Consider the following 6,787-nt stretch of genomic DNA (forward strand, 5'->3'; position numbering starts at 1 on the left):
ATGTACTTTTAAGCAACCTCCTGCATTGATTCCAGATTTTTATTGTGTGAGTTACAACCGGATTAGAAGTATAAGTTGAGATGGGTTGATTAAACGGTAACCAGAAGCAAAGTAAAGCAGAGAGAGAGCTCGCCATGACTGATTTCCTCTCTAGATTTACCCAAGTAGGAACAGGATTGTCGTCTCTCAACCAGTACAGTGAGGCTCTAATGTTGGCCACCCAGTAGTAATATAAAAAGTTGGGGAGTGACAAGCCACCAAGACCATGGGGTAACTGTAGCATCTTACTGCCTATCAGTGGATGCTTTTTGTTCCAAATAAAGTACGACAATTCACTATTTAATTTTGTAAAGAAAGTTCTGGTGAGGAACACTGGCACTCTCTGGAATAGGTAAAGTAATTTGGGCAATATTGTCATTTTAATCACGTTGATTCTACCCCCCAGAGAAAGAGGCAGGGATGCCCATGTAGCGATGTCCTTCTTAAGGTTCACCAGGAGAGGCAGAAAGTTTGCTGTCTAAAGATCTTTGTGACTGTGAGTGATCCAAATACTAAGGTATTTAAATTTGGCAGAGCTAATTTTGAAAGGAACTGGACCCATATGCTGCTCTTCTATTGGGGTCACAGGCATCAATTCACTTTTTTGAAGGTTAACCTTATAACCAGATATGTTTCCAAACTTTTGAAGTAAAAGTAGTAACTCAGGAATACTAGACAAGGGATCTGAAATAAAAATAAGAGTATCATCTGCATATAAGRAAACTTTATGTTCAGTGCCAAACCGATTGATACCTTTAATCTTAGGGTTGTTCCGTAAAGCCACTGCGAGTGGTTCAATCGCGATTGCGAATAGAATAGGCTTTATAGTTCCACTCCACCCGGTCAAACGGTTTCTCGGCGTCCAGCGAGAGTGGGCACCCCTGCCTTGTACCACGTTCCAATTCAAAATAGCTGGATAGATTACTGTTAGTGCGTACTGCTACCATTGGCAAGGTATATATCAGCTTCACCCATGAAACAAATTTAGGCCTAAGTTAAACATCTCCAAGGTCTTAAAAAATAGTTCCACTCCACCTGGTCAAACGCTTTCTCGGCGTCCAGCGAGATTAAAATTTCATTGCAATTGTGACCGGGTAGAGCAGAAGTATACAGTACATTAAATAACCACCTGATATTAAAGAAGGATTGACGATTTTTAATAAAACCGGTCTGGTCAGGTGCAACAATTGTGGGGATGATCTGTTCGACTTGTTTTGCCAACATCTTTGTAAGAATTTTTACATCAGTATTTAAAAGCGATATTGGACGATATGAACTGCAGCTCAAGGGGTGTTTATCCTTCTTTAAAAGCAAGGAAATTACTGCCTGACGCATAGACAGTGGCAATAATTGTGTAGCCAAGGATTCCTCAACAACTGATAATAACAGGGGAGAAAGTAGATCCGAAAATTTCTTAATGAATTCTGCCGGGAAACCATCTGGTCCTGGAGATTTTCCATTTTGCATGTTTTTAATTGCAGAGTTTATCTCAGCTGAAGAGAAATCTCTTTCCAACTCGTTAGATAGGTCAGAACTTAGTGAAGGGATTTTAATATCTTTAAAAAAATCATCCAATTCAGTAGGGTTAGGTGAGGCTTCGGAAATATACAGAGATCGGTAAAATTTGCTAAAACACAGATTAATTCTTGCATTCTCACAGCATTTTACACCATGCTTATCATTTATWGCTGAGATATCCTGTTTAGCTGAGCGCTGCCATAGCTGCTGTGCAAGAAGGCGTCCAGCCCTCTCACCATGCTCATAGTAGCCATACCTAGATTTGGATATTAAATATTCGGCCTGTTGGGTAGATAAGACGTTAAACTCTGTTTGGAGTAATGTACATTTCTTAAGTGAGTCTTGTGTAAAAGCATGGCAACATTCCCTGTCTAATTGTAAAATCTGATCTGTTAGCATTTTAGCCGTTCGATGTTTTTCTTTTTATTTGCACAGTAAGAGATTATTTGACCTCTCAGGTAAGCCTTTAATGACTCCCAAACAGTGCTGAGTGGCATCCTAGGAGTCTGATTAACATCAATAAAAAACTTAATTTCAGAAGCAAGCATATCAACTAAGTCTACATCAGATAAAAGTATCGGGTTAAGTCGCCAAGGACGATAGACCGATTGCGTAACAGGAACGTTCAGTTTCATTATGAGCGGACTRTGATCAGAAATGACTATCGCTCCATAATCACAYTCACTCACTAAAGGTAAAATCMGTTTATCGAGGAGAAAGTAGTCAATCCGTGAATGGCTCTTATGAACAGGGGAAAAGAACAAATACCGTCTCAGGGTCGGATTTCGAAAACGCCACACATCAACCACTCCATAGGTGTTAAGAAATGAATTAATTGACTGAGCCGATTTAGAAAGAGATATCCTTCCCACTGTACTACGATCGAGGGATGATAGCACACAGTTCACATCTCCCCCAATTATGAGATTATGTGTTGAAATGTTAGGTAAATTTGAAAAAAGCGTATTAAAAAAATGATTGATCATCCCAATTTGGAGCATATACTGAGACTAAAATGACAGGAAGTGCATATAATTTTCCCACCACAATTACATAAGGTCCAGCAGCATCCGTTTTAACACTGGATGCCGTAAATTGCACCTGTTTACTAACTAAGATGGCCACCCCTCTCGATTTAGATTGGAAATTAGACTGAAACACCTGACCAGACCAGCGCCTGCTTAGATTTGCACTGTCTGCCTTACGCAAATGGGTCTCCTTCAAAAAGTAATATTAGCATCAAGTTGTCTTAAATGTGTCATAACTTTCCTAAATTTCACTGGACCATTGAGGGATTTCACATTCCAACTCACACAGTTAACTGGGTGACTGTTGATGAACCTGGTAATATTAGAACTGCTCATGTATGGTCAATTAGACTGTAGTACAATAGACACAAACCATCATAAAAAAAACCCTGAAAAAGACATTCTCAAAAAATAGATCCAGTATAGTCCCACCCCTTTCTCCTAAAAAAACCCGGAGAACCCAACAAACAAAAAATCCACACATTTGTGCTTATACTGGGGGGCTTAACTCCCTGTATGGTCTCCCGCCACAACTAATAACAATAACAAAAATAAAAAGTAAAAAAGGGGTTCCCTTACTTTAAAGTATTATTACTGTTTATGCTCCTTGCTGTACTGAAAAATAAATCACTAACTAAGATCTGGACAGACCTCCTGTGAAACTCCAGCGCATAGAACAAAAAGAGGAATGTTGTTCCTGAGAATAATGTCTAAAATTAAATTAAAATATAACGCGGGACATAAAGTTAAAAGGTTCGTTACAACCTGACAGTCACAATGGATCGATGCGGGTTGGACCTGCGGTCAACGCCGGTCCTCGTTGTCCGTCACTGAGATAATCCTCTTTTTTGCATAGTCCATTGCTTTATTGGCATCCAGGAATTCCTTATTTTCCTCCCCATGAGAGATGTGGAGCCGTGCAGGAAAAAGCAAGCCGTAGCGAACATCACGTCGGTTGCGAAGAAGCCTCCTCACCTCCGTAAACGCCGCTCGAGCCTTGGCCACAGCAGCAGTGTAGTTAGATGTGATGATAATCGGTGAATCTTTAAATCGAAGAGGACCACGACTCCGAGCCCGACGCTGTATTTCCACACATTCTTGATAATAGTGCAGTTTAGCGACAATAAACCGCGGCTTACCGCCTGACCTGTTTCTACCTGGAGAGCGATGTGCTCGGTCCACCAGTGGCTCTTTATCCATCTGYWGRACCTCTGCTAGCAGTTTAGCCACTGCTGAAGTGGAGCTGGATTCTGGCGTCTCTGGAACGCCAATAATACGCACATTGCACCTTCTCATGCGCCCCTCCATATCGTCACACTTCTTTTTGAGCCCATCGACTTCTTTCAGTTCCAACACGGTGGTGCGCAAAGAGACAACCTCATCGGACCAGTTTGATARACCATCCTCCATTTCTTTAACGCTTTGCTTGACATGGTCCAGATCTGCACACAGTAGCATCATGCCGTTAGCCACCTCCGCTCTCACCGCTTGTAGCTCTCCTTTAATAAGAGTAAACTCTTCAGCCAAAGCCGCATTTATTTCGGATTTGATCACAGCTGAGAGATCGGTTTTTATAGTGGCAAGAATGTCAGACTTCAAGGAGAGTGCGTCCGTCTCACTGTGAGAGGGTGAGGAGGACGTCGAAGGTCCGGCTTTAGCTTTAGCTGCAGTTGGCTCCGAGGCGGCGTCAAGCCCAACAGTCGCAGAGCTAGAATGTTTGCCTCTTCTCGAGTTTGTCGCCATTCTTCTATTCTTCCAGGCAAGAATCACTCAGGGGTCGAGTGCAGATGGACCAAATGTTCAAAATAGCAAGGACATTTAGTATAGAACCACAAAATGAACAAGTCGGAGCGGGAGCCACGCGACACACATCTCACTCCTCCGCCATCCCCTGTAAAAGCTATTCTTGCTATAATTTGTGTTTTACTCTTTAACACTGAGTACTGCAGTGTTCACCTCTTGTATACGTCAGAAGTAATGTTTTTGTTTTGCAGTTGCAAAATATTTTGTCTTTAATATTAAAATTAATAATAATAATAAGCAGAGTATTTAATTATGCATGCTGGGTAGGATTAGGATATGAATATGCATGAAACAGTTTAGCCCAAATATGACCTCCACTGCAGCACTGGCTGACAGATTCGTCTCTGACTGACTCGGCTCACTGTTGCATGATTATTTTACAGACACTTTTTACCTAGTCACATTCTTTGCACTGAACTTACTCTGAACTTGGTTCATGCTTACTGTAGAAAAGTGGGCTTTTATGAGGATGAATTCTTCAAATAATAAACTATTTTTATTGTTTGTTTTTGCAAGACAAGATTGTCCCCCACAGCCAAGTTCCCATGGAAAAACAGAAATATTCTGCCAACCTTACAGGTATTGTGCCTTGGTGTGGTATCTTCAAGTATGTATTCACAATGCATACTTGAAGAGCTACTCGTTGAGTAATCTTTTTTGTTTTAAACTATAGTATTAAGTGTTGGAATCAACACTGTCTGTTAGCAAAATGTCTGACAACACTGGACAATTTTAATAACCTTTTCAGAAAATAATCACTAGGTGTACATCTACAACTCTAACTTTTGGAGTAAAGCCAATTCAAAAAGGCCACCATAAACTATCAGTTTACGGATAATGTAATTTATAAATAAATTTGAATTTAATAGTAGCTGAGAGTCATCCACATCACTCAGTGTGACATCTCACAATATCACATAAGATAAGACAAGACAAGACAAGACAAGACTAGGCAAGGCAAGGCAAGGCAAGACAAGACAAGACAAGACAAGACAAGACAAGACAAGATAACATTATCTTTAAGGTTTGGTGAAAATGACAATTCTGTCAATCTTCAACACCTAATATTATGACCTGAATGGTGAAAAATGTTCCACATTCTGTAAGGAATTGTTTGGCACCTTGTATTAAAAAGTTTTAAAGTTTTATTTGTAGAGCTGATGGTTTATCTTCAAAGTTAGGACAGAATGTAAAATTTATTGTCCAGCATTTTCCATCCAGTTTATAAAAGCAAACAAACAAGTGAATGCCTATAATTGCTTTATATCTTTGGTCTACCACATTACTGGTATTTCTCTCCCTAATATGGTACCTATCAGTAAGAGGTGACCTTGCTGAGATAAAGACATCTTCAGAACAGAACCAAAGGGCAAATGGAACTGGTGGTGCCTGGCATTCCCTAATCTAAGGCTGAGAGTGTTAAAGAGGTTTCTAAGTGGTCCCTGTCAAAATGAAGGTTGGTTCAATTTCACTCTCCCTGTTATCACCCCTTCAACAGTACAGAAAGGCAACAAAAGCCTTTGAAAGGGTTCATGGGATAAAACCTCTATTAAGTCCTGCAGACCTCCGATAGGTGTGAATTGATTTTTTGAATGTTAGGGAAACCTGGCTCTAACTTCATGAAATTTGTCTCTGGTTCATCCAAAACATGTTGCATGCCAAAACTTTGAAAATGTCCAAAATAACCTAAAACAAAAAGCTTTTTGAGACTCAGGGTGTATTCAAACGGTCTCGATCCCCTTCCAAAGCAACTCTGGTGCGGATTTCTTTTGGTGTGAATACAGCCTACAGGAAACATTCACCTTTCTGGACTTCATGAGCCTAAACATCATGATAAAAATTAGTCCTTCAGTGTTGCTAATGTTACCATTATGCTACAAACACCAAGAAGTTGTAGGTCAGGGCACAAAGAGCGTCTCCTTTGGGTTGCGGTATGCATTTGCCAATGCGGACCCAAAATTAGAAGTACATCATCATGAAACTGCCGTTAAACGAGCTGCACCTGGAATTCTAATGGTATTGCAGTTGTATGAAAAGGACCATCTTTCTTTCCAGGTCTGTGCTCAGTCCCGCCCTCATCATTTCTTTCCAGTAGGAGCAAATGACCATCACCCGCATGGCTTTGCTTATAAATTGTAGTCCGCTTGCAAAAAAGCACAATGTGAATGCGAACTGCATCTTGCTTGCCTGCTCTTGCATGCTTTTAGTCTTGACCAAACAAGTGGACCAAAAGATTTTCCTATGAATACACCCTAATGGACAAACAAGGTTAAGTCCAAAAGTTAAAGTGATCTTACCCCCACTGTGAAAAGATAACTCCGCCCCAAGGCGAAATTTGAAAAATGCATCAAAGTGGGCAGGGGAGGGGGTGTGGGTAGAGGAAGGGGGGCTTAGAGAGT

Source organism: Austrofundulus limnaeus, unplaced genomic scaffold (assembly GCF_001266775.1).
Source record: "Austrofundulus limnaeus strain Quisiro unplaced genomic scaffold, Austrofundulus_limnaeus-1.0 Scaffold297, whole genome shotgun sequence".
In the NCBI taxonomy this organism is placed as follows: domain Eukaryota; kingdom Metazoa; phylum Chordata; class Actinopteri; order Cyprinodontiformes; family Rivulidae; genus Austrofundulus; species Austrofundulus limnaeus.